Raw genomic sequence first — 14,319 nt, 5'->3', positions numbered from 1 at the left:
CAGAACGTGTTGGAAATTAATGACGTCGCTTTGAATGCTGCATACTGAACACAAAAGAAGTCAGGATTTCCAATAAGTTTAAAAAACATTGGAGTGCCCGTGTAACATATGAGTTCTCGTCCGAAACGCTGATACTCCGAAAGAGATTGTCCAGTTTGTACACGAAGTGCGTCCAGTTTTTGCCATGACCCTCTCTACTCTTTCGCACAGGCTATGCGGGTGAAATGATGATACCATGCCAAGTTTCAACATTTTCAGAGTTCATTTTGTACTGATTTTCAATTTCACGGTCATTTAGCTCTCTAAACAAATCGGTAAATGACTAAAAAACAGCCAATGATGTCAGAACATGTTGGAAATTGATGATGTCACTTTGAATGTTGCATACTAAATGCAAAAGAAGTCAGGATTTCAAATAAGTTTAAAAAACATTGAAGTGCCCGTGTAACAAATGAGTTCTCGTCCGAAACCCTGATACTCCGAAAGAGATTGTCCAGTTTGTACACGAAGTGCGTCCAGTTTTTGCCATGACCCTATCTACTCTTTTGCACATGCTATGCAGGTGAAATGATGATACCATGCCAAGTTTCAACATTTTCAGAGTTCATTTTGTAGTGATTTTCAATTTCACGGTCATTTAGCTCTCTAAACAAACCGGTAAATGACTGAAAAACAGCAAATGATGTCACAAATTGTTGGAAATTGATGACGTCGCTTTGAATGCTGCATACTAAACGCACAAGAAGTCGGGATTTCAAATAAGTTTAAAAAACATTGGAGTGCCCGTGTAACAGATGAGTTCTCGTCCGAAACCCTGATACTCTGAAAGAGATTGTCCAGTTTGTACACGAAGTGCGTCCAGTTTCTGTCGTGACCCTCTCTACTCTTTCGCACATGCTATGCAGGTGAAATGATGATACCATTCGAAGTTTCAACATTCCAGAGTTCATTTTGTAGTGATTTTCAGTTTCACGGTCATTTAGCTCTCTAAACAAATCGGTAAATGATTGAAAAACAGCAAATGATGTCAGAACGTGTTTGAAATTTATGACGTCGCTTTGAATGCTGCATACTGAACGCAAAAAAGTCGGGATTTCAAATAAGTTTAAAAAACATTGGAGTGCCCGTGTAATAGATGAGTTCTCGTTCGAAACCCTGATACTCCGAAAGAGATTGTCCAGTTTGTACACGAAGTGCGTCCAGTTTTTGCCATGACCCTCTCTACTCTTTCGCACAGGCTATGCGGGTGAAATGATGATACCATGCCAAGTTTCAACATTTTCAGAGTTCATTTTGTACTGATTTTCAATTTCACGGTCATTTAGCTCTCTAAACAAATTTGTAAGTGACTAAAAACAGCCAATGATGTCAGAACGTGTTGGAAATTGATGACGTCGCTTTGAATGTTGCATACTAAACGCAAAAGAAGTCATGATTTCAAATAAGTTTAAAAAACATTGAAGTGCCCGTGTAACAGATGAGTTCTCGTCCGAAACCCTAATACTCCGAAAGAGATTGTCCAGTTTGTACACGAAGTGCGTCCAGTTTTTGCCATGACCCTATCTACTCTTTTGCACATGCTATGCGGGTGAATTGATGATACCATGCCAAGTTTCAACATTTTCAGAGTTCATTTTGTAGTGATTTTCAATTGCACGGTCATTTAGCTCTCTAAACAAATCGGTAAATGACTGAAAAACAGCAAATGATGTCACAAATTGTTGGAAATTGATGACGTCGCTTTGAATGCTGCATACTAAACGCACAGGAAGTCGGGATTTCAAATAAGTTTAAAAAACATTAGAGTGCCCGTGTAACAGATGAGTTCTCGTCCGAAACCCTGATACTCTGAAAGAGATTGTCCAGTTTGTACACGAAGTGCGTCCAGTTTCTGTCGTGACCCTCTCTACTCTTTCGCACATGCTATGCAGGTGAAATGATGATACCATTCGAAGTTTCAACATTCCAGAGTTCATTTTGTAGTGATTTTCAGTTTCACGGTCATTTAGCTCTCTAAACAAATCGGTAAATGATTGAAAAACAGCAAATGATGTCAGAACGTGTTTGAAATTTATGACGTCGCTTTGAATGCTGCATACTGAACGCAAAAAAGTCGGGATTTCAAATAAGTTTAAAAAACATTGGAGTGCCCGTGTAACAGATGAGTTCTCGTCCGAAACCCTGATACTCCGAAAGAGATTGTCCAGTTTGTACACGAAGTGCGTCCAGTTTTTGCCATGACCCTCTCTACTCTTTCGCACATGCTATGCGGGTGAAATGATGATACCATGCCAAGTTTCAACATTTTCAGAGTTCATTTTGTACCGATTTTCAATTTCACGGTCATTTAGCTATCTAGACAAATTTGTAAATGACTAAAAACAGCCAATGATGTCAGAACGTGTTGGAAATTGATGACGTCGCTTTGAATGTTGCATACTAAACGCAAAAGAAGTCATGATTTCAAATAAGTTTAAAAAACATTGAAGTGCCCGTGTAACAGATGAGTTCTCGTCCGAAACCCTAATACTCCGAAAGAGATTGTCCAGTTTGTACACGAAGTGCGTCCAGTTTTTGCCATGACCCTATCTACTCTTTGCACATGCTATGCGGGTGAAATGATGATACCATGCCAAGTTTCAACATTTTCAGAGTTCATTTTGTAGTGATTTTCAATTTCACGGTCATTTAGCTCTCTAAACAAATAGGTAAATGACTGAAAAACAGCAAATGATGTCACAAATTGTTGGAAATTGATGACGTCGCTTTGAATGCTACCTACTGAATGCACAGGAAGTCGGGATTTCAAATAAGTTTAAAAAATATTGGAGTGCCCGTGTAACAGATGAGTTCTCGTCCGAAACCCTGATACTCCGAAAGAGATTGTCCAGTTTGTACACGAAGTGCGTCCAATTTCTGTCGTGACCCTCTCTACTCTTTCGCACATGCTATGCAGGTGAAATGATGATACCATGCCAAGTTTCAACATTTTCAGAGTTCATTTTGTAGTGATTTTCAATTTCACGGTCATTTAGCTCTCTAAACAAATCCGTAAATGATTGAAAAACAGCAAATGATGTCAGAACGTGTTGGAAATTTATGACATCGCTTTGAATGCTACATACTGAACGCAAAAAAGTCGGGATATGAAATAAGTTTAAAAAACATTGGAGTGCCCGTGTAAAAGATGAGTTCTCGTCCGAAACCCTGATACTCCAAAAGAGATTGTTCAGTTTGTACACGAAGTGCGTCCAGTTTTTTCCATGCCCTCTCTACTCTTTCGCACAGGCTATGCGGGTGAAATGATGATACCATGCCAAGTTTCAACATTTTCAGAGTTCATTTTGTACTGATTTTCAATTTCACGGTCATTTAGCTCTCTAAACAAATTTGTAAATGACTAAAAAACAGCCAATGATGTCAGAACGTGTTGGAAATTGATGAAGTCACTTTGAATGTTGCATACTAAACACAAAAGAAGTCAGGATTTCAAATAAGTTTAAAAAACATTGAAGTGCCCGTGTAACAGATGAGTTCTCGTCTGAAACCCTGATACTCCGAAAGAGATTGTCCAGTTTGTACACAAAGTGCGTCCAGTTTTTGCCATGACCCTATCTACTCTTTTGCACATGCTATGCGGGTGAAATGATGATACCATGCCAAGTTTCAACATTTTCAGAGTTCATTTTGTAGTGATTTTCAATTTCACGGTCATTTAGCTCTCTAAACAAATCGGTAAATGACTGAAAAACAGCAAATGATGTCACAAATTGTTGGAAATTGATGACGTCGCTTTGAATGCTGCATACTAAACGCACAGGAAGTCGGGATTTCAAATAAGTTTAAAAAACATTGGAGTGCCCGTGTAACAGATGAGTTCTCGTCCGAAACCCTGATACTCTGAAAGAGATTGTCCAGTTTGTACACGAAGTGCGTTGAGTTTCTGTCGTGACCCTCTCTACTCTTTCGCACATGCTATGCAGGTGAAATGATGATACCATTCCAAGTTTCAACATTTCAGAGTTCATTTTGTAGTGATTTTTAGTTTCACGGTCATTTGGCTCTCTAAACAAATCGGTAAATGATTGAAAAACAGCAAATGATGTCAGAACGTGTTTGAAATTTAAGACGTCGCTTTGAATGCTGCATACTGAACGCAAAAAAGTCGGGATTTCAAATAAGTTTAAAAAACATTGGAGTGCCCGTGTAACAGATGAGTTCTCGTCCGAAACCTTGATACTCCGAAAGAGATTGTCCAGTTTGTACACGAAGTGCGTCCAGTTTTTTCCATGACCCTCTCTACTCTTTCGCACAGGCTATGCGGGTGAAATGATGATACCATGCCAAGTTTCAACATATTCAGAGTTCATTTTGTACTGATTTTCAATTTCACGGTCATTTAGCTCTCTAAACAAATTTGTAAATGACTAAAAAACAGCCAATGATGTCAGAACGTGTTGGAAATTGATGACGTCACTTTGAATGTTGCATACTAAACGCAAAAGAAGTCAGGATTTCAAATAAGTTTAAAAAACATTGAAGTGCCCGTGTAATAGATGAGTTCTCGTCCGAAACCCTGATACTCCGAAAGAGATTGTCCAGTTTGTACACGAAGTACGTCCAGTTTTTGCCATGACCCTATCTACTCTTTTGCACATGCTATGCGGGTGAAATGATGATACCATTCAAAGTTTCAACATTTCAGAGTTCATTTTGTAGTGATTTTCAGTTTCACAGTCATTTGGCTCTCTAAACAAATCGGTAAATGATTGAAAAACAGCAAATGATGTCAGAACGTGTTTGCAATTTATGACGTAGCTTTGAATGCTGCATACTGAACGCAAAAACGTCGGGATTTCAAATAAGTTTAAAAAAGATTGGAGTGCCCGTGTAACAGATGAGTTCTCGTCCGAAACCCTGATACTCCGAAAGAGATTGTCTAGTTTGTACACGAAGTGCGTCCAGTTTTTGCAATGACCCTCTCTACTCTTTCGCACAGGCTATGCGGGTGAAATGATGATACCATGCCAAGTTTCAACATTTTCAGAGTTCATTTTGTACTGATTTTCAATTTCACGGTCATTTAGCTCTCTAAACAAATTTGTAAATGACTAAAAACAGCCAATGATGTCAGAAGGTGTTGGAAATTGATGTCGTCGCTTTGAATGTTGCATACTAAACGCAAAAGAAGTCATGATTTCAAATAAGTTTAAAAAACATTGAAGTGCCCGTGTAATAGATGAGTTCTCGTCCGAAACCCTAATACTCCGAAAGAGATTGTCCAGTTTGTACACGAAGTGCGTCCAGTTTTTGCCATGACCCTATCTACTCTTTGCACATGCTATGCGGGTGAAATGATGATACCATGCCAAGTTTCAACATTTTCAGAGTTCATTTTGTAGTGATTTTCAATTTCACGGTCATTTAGCTCTCTAAACAAATAGGTAAATGACTGAAAAACAGCAAATGATGTCACAAATTGTTGGAAATTGATGACGTCGCTTTGAATGCTACCTACTGAATGCACAGGAAGTCGGGATTTCAAATAAGTTTAAAAAACATTGGAGTGCCCGTGTAACAGATGAGTTCTCGTCCGAAACCCTGATACTCCGAAAGAGATTGTCCAGTTTGTACACGAAGTGCGTCCAGTTTCTGTCGTGACCCTCTCTACTCTTTCGCACATGCTATGCAGGTGAAATGATGATACCATGCCAAGTTTCAACATTTTCAGAGTTCATTTTGTAGTGATTTTCAATTTCACGGTCATTTAGCTCTCTAAACAAATCCGTAAATGATTGAAAAACAGCAAATGATGTCAGAACGTGTTGGAAATTTATGACATCGCTTTGAATGCTACATACTGAACGCAAAAAAGTCGGGATATGAAATAAGTTTAAAAAACATTGGAGTGCCCGTGTAATAGATGAGTTCTCGTTCGAAACCCTGATACTCCGAAAGAGATTGTCCAGTTTGTACACGAAGTGCGTCCAGTTTTTTCCATGACCCTCTCTACTCTTTCGCACAGGCTATGCGGGTGAAATGATGATACCATGCCAAGTTTCAACATTTTCAGAGTTCATTTTGTACTGATTTTCAATTTCACGGTCATTAGGTCTCTAAACAAATTTGTAAATGACTAAAAAACAGCCAATGATGTCAGAACGTGTTGGAAATTGATGACGTCACTTTAAATGTTGCATACTAAACGCAAAATAAGTCAGGATGTGACACCCAAAAATTTGGCCTTGTTTTATTAAATTAAAATTTTGCCAGGAATTAACACTTTGGATTTCTGAGCTCGATTTTGATTTTTAACTCATTTCCTTCCCCTGTTATGTTGAGTTTTTCCCAAAGAGAAAACTTTTCAAATATGTTATTGGACTTGTTTAACCTCTCAAGAAAAACTTTCCTTTTATCGGTATAACTAATTAACTAACTTAATTGCTTGATCTTTACTTTCTTGAAAATAGTTTTTTCAAGGTTAAATGGCCATATTAGAACTACAACCATTTGATAGATTCACTTAAAATTTCCACAAAAATTTGGAGATGTCATGTGATGTTTTTAAATCACTTCTATGCAAAAATATATTTCATTCACTAAATATTTTGAGCCCTACTCTCAATTTTTCTTCTCTGGTCCAGAGTGCATTTTGCACTACAACCTATTTGAGTATTCATTTAAAACTTCTACCAAAATTAAGGGAGGTCAGTAGGAGCCTGTTATCCCTCTTTGTGCAAAAAACTAATTATGTTCTTTGAAAAATTTGAGTGAATCAACCTCATTTCCATTCAGGACCAACTTGAGGATTTGTTCAGCAACCACCATTTTAGTTGCTCCTATACCCTTAACTATTTCTCCTACTTGTAGTCCCCCATGTTAAACCCTTAAGTCCAGGAGCATGCACCATTTAGATCATTTTTGGTTCATGGAATAATGTCATTTATTTTCCTGTCCAGAATTGAAATTCTGCAAAACTTGCACTAGCAAGTTTCCCCTTTTGTCCAAATGACCTCACCACACTCTCATGCATCTAAAGAGACCACCATCTGGAAGTTTTGGCCACCCCAAGAGATGCCTAAGTGCCATTGGCATTTTGTCAAACACCTTATGGGCATGATCAGTTTTGACATGAGTTTTGGCATTGCACTGTGAACTTGCACCTCTGATCAAACCAACCTGTCCACTAGGCTCCCCGTTGCCCTAGCCTGGGTCTGTTAATTGCCAGCCTCAACTGCGACCTCCAGCATGCTTTAGCATTTCGTCGAACGGCTTCCGTGCGTGCTCTGGCCGCGCCCAGAGCGCGCGTATTGCACGACCCGTGCGCCGAGCCGACACGCTGGCCCCACGGCTTTGGCCCGCTCTGCAGCACCACGCCACGCGCTCCCCGCCTCGCAGCATCGCGCCAAACCACCCTGGCACGCTACAGCGCCGCCGCCAGGGCGTTCTTGGCGGCACTTCAGCGTCGGCAGTGCGCCTCTGCCACGGGCAGCGCCGCCCAAGCCTCACCCGCTCGCCACCTGGCCCCTGGAACAGCGCGTGCCCATCCGCGAGTGTGTCCTCTAGCGCTCGTCGCCGCCACGATGCCCTGCTGCTACAGAACAACGGTTCGCCGGCCGCCCTTATCCACCGCCACGGAACCGACCTCGGCGAGCTATAAATGGAGGCCCCCGAGCCTCCCCGATCACGCAGGCGACCTCATGCTACCCCCACGGCGCTCCCCTGCCTCGCATTCGACCCGGGGAGGCCTCCTTCCTCATCTCCGGCAACTCCTGCCGCCGCCACCGTCCCGGCCAATCCGGCACCTCCAGTACCTCCCCCTCTCCGTTCTCTTCGCCAGTAACTTCCTCATTCCCCTGCGAACCCAACCCCTACTTAATTTTGATCGGGAGCCATCGCCGCCAACAAATCACTTTGTCACCGGAGCTTCCCTCTGCCGCGGAGCTCGCCGCCGGCGATTTCCTCCACCTCCGACGACCCTACGACCACCGGGAGAACTGCCCCAGCCGTGCGGATCCATCCCTACCCTCGGGGGCCCGCGAGGAGCAGCCAAACGCCGGCGACGATCGCCGGAGCCCCGCTCCGCTCGGGCAGAGGAGGGAGACGACACGTGGCGACTGGTCAAACCTGACCAGTGGGCCCCTGGACCCACTGTCAGCGACCCCGCGCCGTCCACGCTGGAGTAAGTGGAGGCGTCATACCCGTAATACGTCTTCTCTGCGCGAAAGCGTAATCTCTTCAAAACGTTTTCTTTTCTGTTTTAATTTAAAAACAGATTTTGACCAGAACTTTGACTGGCTATAACTTTTTAAATATAACTCCAAATGAGTTGATTCTTTTTCCTACCTTCCTCAAATTTGGTCTAGTTTATTTTAAGATTTATTTGAAAAAATTTCAAACAACTTTTGGGTTCTGTTTTTGAAATATGTGTTAATTCAAGTATATTTTTAAATAGGATTTTGGGAGAGAGAAGAAGCTTTCAAAAGTTTTGGAGAGCACCTCACCCCTCCACAACATTGAAGGCAAGCATTCTGAACCCTGGCATAATATTTTGGTGTGATCGTTGATACCTTTATAACACCATCGCATTTCGAAGGAATTGTTATTTCATGTGATACGATCATATGCATGGGTGCATGTTGTTGATTTCCATGCTGTTGGAAATGGACTCACTTGTGATGATAATCACCCTCATGTGCCTTGCATGCATACCGGCAGGAACCCGGGAAAACCTCGGCCTTGGGTAGGCATGAGTTTGTCGCCGGTCTCCGTCGGGACGGTTATGTCTGGTATGGCATGGTGAGGTGATATGAGAGGTGACTCAGTTGGATGAGAATATATTTGTCATGCTAATCATGCAGGGAATACTTGAACCTCCTGAGTCGACCGTAGATCGAGTCTTGTTCCAGTAACCCCCATACTTGTTTCGTACTACCACTTGTCTCTACAGCAAGTAGAGTACGGTTCAGTAAGTTGTCAACCTCTATCCAGCACACACCGTACAGAGAGGCCATGGTGGAAGATACCGGTTGTAGCTGGTAGGCAGGCCACCTGGTCCGGGGGCATGGGTGTTTCCGGTTGGGACCGAGAGGGGAGGCCATCCCTTAGAGCGCGCGATATAAATTTGATCCCATGCTACACGAGGTTGTAGCCTCCCCACTTAGAGTTTGCTTAACAGGTGTCGTGGGTGATTCCAGACACGTGTGAGATAAGCTGGTGTGTGCAAGTTAGGTGTGTTTTCAACAAAAAGACCATAGACGGAATTAGTTCCGATGGACTAAAGAAATCCATTACTCGTGGGTAAAGAGTACACCCTCTGCAGAGAATAAACCTATTCGAATAGCCGTGTCCATGGTTAAGGATTACAGTCTGGGATGGGTCAGGTGTCGGTCTAGCGTCGGTCTTCGGAGGTGAAACTGTTAACCAGAAAATGGAATTACTTCTCGTGACTTGTGATATCTATGATTATTATTATTGTTGACTAACCCGTGATATTATTGTTATTACCGAGTATCTCTGGGATGGTTCTACCTCCGGGATATTCATTATGATTGTTTCTTTTAAAGCCCTTTATGTGGCGTCGCCCAGACGCCCGACTGTGGCATTTCTTTTAAAGCCCTTTATGTGGCGTCGCCCAGACGCCCGACTATGGCATTTCTTTTAAAGCCCTTTATGTGGCGTCGCCCAAACGCCCGACTGTGGCATTTCTTTTAAAGCCCTTTATGTGGCGTCGCTCAGACGCCCGACTGTGGCATTTCTTTTAAAGCCCTTTATGAGGCGTCGCCCAGACGCCCGACTGTGGCATTTCTTTTAAAGCCCTTTATGTGGCGTCGCCCAGACGCCCGACTGTGGCATTTATTTTAAAGCCCTTTATGTGGCGTCGCCCAAACGCCCGACTGTGGCATTTCTTTTAAAGCCCTTTATGTGGCGTCGCCCAGACGCCCGACTGTGGCATTTCTTATTAAGCCCTTTATGTGGCGTCGCTCAGACGCCCGACTGTGGCATTACTTGTTATTTGTTTTCATAAATTTTTATACTACCATGTTAATGATATTTATTAAATAACTTGCTTGCACGCATCCGAGATTTATTTATCTTTTGTGACTGATTTCATGAGCATAAAATACTTTTCAGCACATCATTGTTATATTATACCTGTGTCCATAATGTTTGCGAGTACATTCAAAGTACTCACTGGCTTGTCCCTGGCTATTGTCTTGGCCAGATTTTTCTTGCACGGAGAGGAGCGACGCGATGACAGCTCCGGAACCTAAGCGATGGAGATAGCAGCCTCGCGAAGATAGGAGTTAACCTGGTCAGCTGTTCCTGTGGGAAATGGAGTCCCATAGACACTGATGTTTCACAACCCGCTTCCGCCATCAACCACTAGAAACCATTTGTTGTACTCACAGGACGGAATGGTCTTATACTACATATTTTGTATTTTTGCTTGAAGTTTCTGTATCAAGTTGGAGCCTCATCAGCTAACAGTAATCCTGGGGCTGATGAGCACGACGGTCTTTTCTGGAAATTTTTACCCGGAAAACCCGGTCATGACAGGCTTGGTATCAGAGCCAGGCTGACCATTGGCTAATCCTATCCTAGCCAGGTCAATAAACTTAGGCAAACCAACCCACTAGACCATAGCCAAACACCAGCCAAGCTTCTCGTGCAAGATAGCCACACAGTGACCCAACACCTTTTGGTAGTCGGTGCCCAACCTATCAACCTAACCTGTCACTCATGCGCCAGTGACCGGCCCCTAAATAGTCTTTTCTCGCAAGCGTGCGAAGGAAGATTCCGTCCCCTTTTCCCTATAAAAAGGGCGCGCTAGCCTCAACCCAGCACAGCACAGCCGCTACCCCCCAAACCGAGCCACAATGCCTGGACCTATAGTGCACAACGAAACCACAGCAACCAACCTTGGAGGTTTTGTGACCATCCTCGCAAATCTCACCCATCGTGCCTACGCGTTAGAGGAGCCACCAGAATATGTTGTGTATCAAGGACCCATGAGCGGTGAAGACCGCCAATTCTGGGCCACTGTGCACATTTACGGTAGGGGTCTAGCACCCGAGCGCCCCTACCGGTTCACCGGAAGAACAACTTCCTTTGAGACACAAGCCATCCAGCTAGCCGCTCGAGAAGCTATAGTTCATCTCAGGCACTTGTCGCCCAGAGTTAACTGTCGCTCGTTCCACTACTACCCCAGACGAGAAGGGTATGGTAGACCACCCCAAGTCGCCAATGGAGACCACGAGACGGACCCCGTATTGTTGCACCTAGTGCGCTATGTAAGTGCACTAGAGGCACCGTTCGACCAGATCACCATTGATCTAATAGCAGCTCGTGGAGAGCTGGTTCGTCGAGCCCCGGCGAGAGAAGAAAACGAGCCCAACACCAACAACCCAGTCGTGCTGTTTGGACAACCGATCGAGACCCCGAGATCTGCCCCAGCCATTGGCCAAGGTGCTGCGATAACCCCAGAAGTGCTTCGTAGCATATTGGGAGCACACTCCAACGGGGTTGTGGCCAACAATCCCCGCAATGGTCATTCTCACTACCCCGACCCTGCAGTTCCTCCGCCATCTCCGACTAATCTCGGCAGAGAGACACGTGGAGAAGCCTCGACATCCGCCAGGCACGCCCGTTTAGACATAAACGAGGTAGACTGAGCCGTATGAGTAGTACCAAGTTTCAATGTATCCTTGCTTTGTAATCATGCGACCGCTTATATTAACGCAGCCTGTCTTTGTGCCTCTGTTTTAATAATAGCCTTGCCTGTTTGGTCAGCGCATAGCTGCATATTCTTCCGGGCACAACTACCAAAACCATCCCGACAACAACCACAGTAACACATCTCTTTATGAGATATGTGTATCTCTGACACTGACCTGACCTTTGGAGCCAAACTGGCAAATTTATTACTTTTCGCCACGGTAAAACGATCCGGCTCCTTTGCTATATAAAGGCCACCTTGTGACCTTACCCAGCAACCCTCACTTTGCGCACAACACTCACGCTTCTTCCTGTCATGCCGAACCCCAGCATTCATCTGAGAACCCCAGATGCAACCCCAGGTAGCTTTGTCAAATTATTGTGGGATTTTACCCGCAGTACCATGGGTTCTACCCAGCCACCCCAGTACGAGCTGTTCAAATCAAGGATCACCCCATCCACCTCGGAATATTGGGCAGCAGTACACATTCCTCCTGTAGACCCCAACCAAGATCCAATAGAAGTTTCCTTCGTGGGGAAATCTATGCCAACCCCACACTTGGCCATAGAAGCTGCTGCGAAAGAAGCGATTGCTCGTCTTCGATCCGTAGTACCCTATGCCCGCGAACGAGGATATTATTACTTTCCAAGTCGTGCAGCACCCGGAGAAATAACGTCTTTTCCCGGTGGGCGGATTGAGAGAGACCCAGTTCTGGCCAACCTTATCCAGTACATCATTGCTCAAGAGCATTTAAACTAGCGAGTGATGGATTATCTCCAGAGCCTCGCAGATTTAAATCCTCAAATTGCCATCGGCAGACCACTGAGACCCGACCCGGAGAGACGCATTCATCGACTGGTCAATCCACTTCCTCCAATAGAAGAGGAGTGTATTCCTTTACCAGAGACATTTTATCAGGACCCCGTCCAGTTACCGTTTTCATTTTAGACGTCACTATTGTATTTGTTCCTTGCAGCATTTATTTATGTATGTGACTTATGCGTGATACCCTGAGTTTGTACGGCAAGTTAATTATTTGGCTTCTGCTCATGTGTGTAGTTTTGTTGTGGTTTACGCTCCTTTAAAGTAACTGTTTTTCCCCTCGCGAAACCCTGGAGTGAGATTTTCTTTTCTCTGAGTTGCTACATCTACACTTTCTCACGGCGTGGATTATTTAATTTCACTCAGCACCATGAGCAGACTCACAGCCATAATCATACGGATACATACACTGTTTGCAAAACTTTGCAACGGTGTTACATCCAGCTAATCACCCCCCTAACAACAGTAAGCACCCGACATACTTCATCTACTCCTCATGATCACCATCACGGAGAGCCAACACCCGAGCCGCAGCATCACGATACTCGTCGAAGATCATCGCGCACAGGAGCACAGAGAGCCCCAGCAGTGTCGCCAGCCCTCCGCATATCAGGATCACAAACCAGTCCAGCATCGCCTCCGCCATTAGAGCCTCGACCGAGCTTCTGTAAGCAGTAGCGGAGAAATAAGGAGGAGGAGAAGTGAGGCCAGGTGTAAGGAGGAAGAGAGAGGCACCCCGGCCGTTTTTATAGCTCGAGCTCGGTGTACGGTGGGCGAAGTCCACCAACGCTGCTCGTCGCCGATCGCCGGTGTTCGGAGTCGAATCCACGAGCAGTGCCGATAGCGCACTGGCCCGCGAGGTGAGTGCACGCTGCACCAGCAGCTAGCACGCCGCGCACTACCACGGTACGGCCTAGATGCCCTACACACTAGGCGTCGCCGGTGGAGAAAGCGCGCGGGAGAGAGGAGGAAGAAAGGTCCAGAGGGAGAAGAAGAGGAGACTGACAGTGGACCCCGGGTCCACCTGTTAGCCAGAGAGAGCACTATGCTCTCGGGTGCGATCAGCGTATATCTAAATTTAGGAGTTATTCTAAATTTATATCCAGCGTAGAAATCTCGCGTTTTTGTCCCGAACCGCAGACTTTTCCACGCAGCCCCAGTTTTCACACTGTGGTTTTTCACCACTTATTGCCCTCTCACTGTAGCCACATCTTTATTGCGTAAATATTTTCTTAACACCACTTTTAACAAATCTCGAGGACGAGATTTTTCTTAAGGGGGATAGTATTGTGACACCCAAAAATTTGGCCTTGTTTTATTAAATTAAAATTTTGCCAGGAATTAAAACTTTGGATTTCTGAGCTCCATTTTGATTTTTAACTCATTTCCTTCCCCTGTTATGTTGAGTTTTTCCCAAAGAGAAAACTTTTCAAATATGTTATTGGACTTGTTTAACCTCTCAAGAAAAACTTTCCTTTTATCAGTATAACTAATTAACTAACTTAATTGCTTGATCTTTACTTTCTTGAAAATAGTTTTTTCAAGGTTAAATGGCCATATTTGAACTACAACCATTTGATAGATTCACTTAAAATTTCCACAAAAATTTGGAGATGTCATGTGATGTTTTTAAATCACTTTTATGCAAAAATATATTTCATTCACTAAATATTTTGAGCCCTACTCTCAATTTTTCTTCTCTGGTCCAGAGTGCATTTTGCACTACAACCTATTTGAGTATTCATTTAAAACTTCTACCAAAATTAAGGGAGGTCAGT

This window comes from Triticum dicoccoides, chromosome 5A (assembly GCF_002162155.2).
Source record: "Triticum dicoccoides isolate Atlit2015 ecotype Zavitan chromosome 5A, WEW_v2.0, whole genome shotgun sequence".
NCBI classification, from domain to species: Eukaryota; Viridiplantae; Streptophyta; class Magnoliopsida; order Poales; family Poaceae; genus Triticum; species Triticum dicoccoides.
This window is presented reverse-complemented; position numbering follows the sequence as displayed.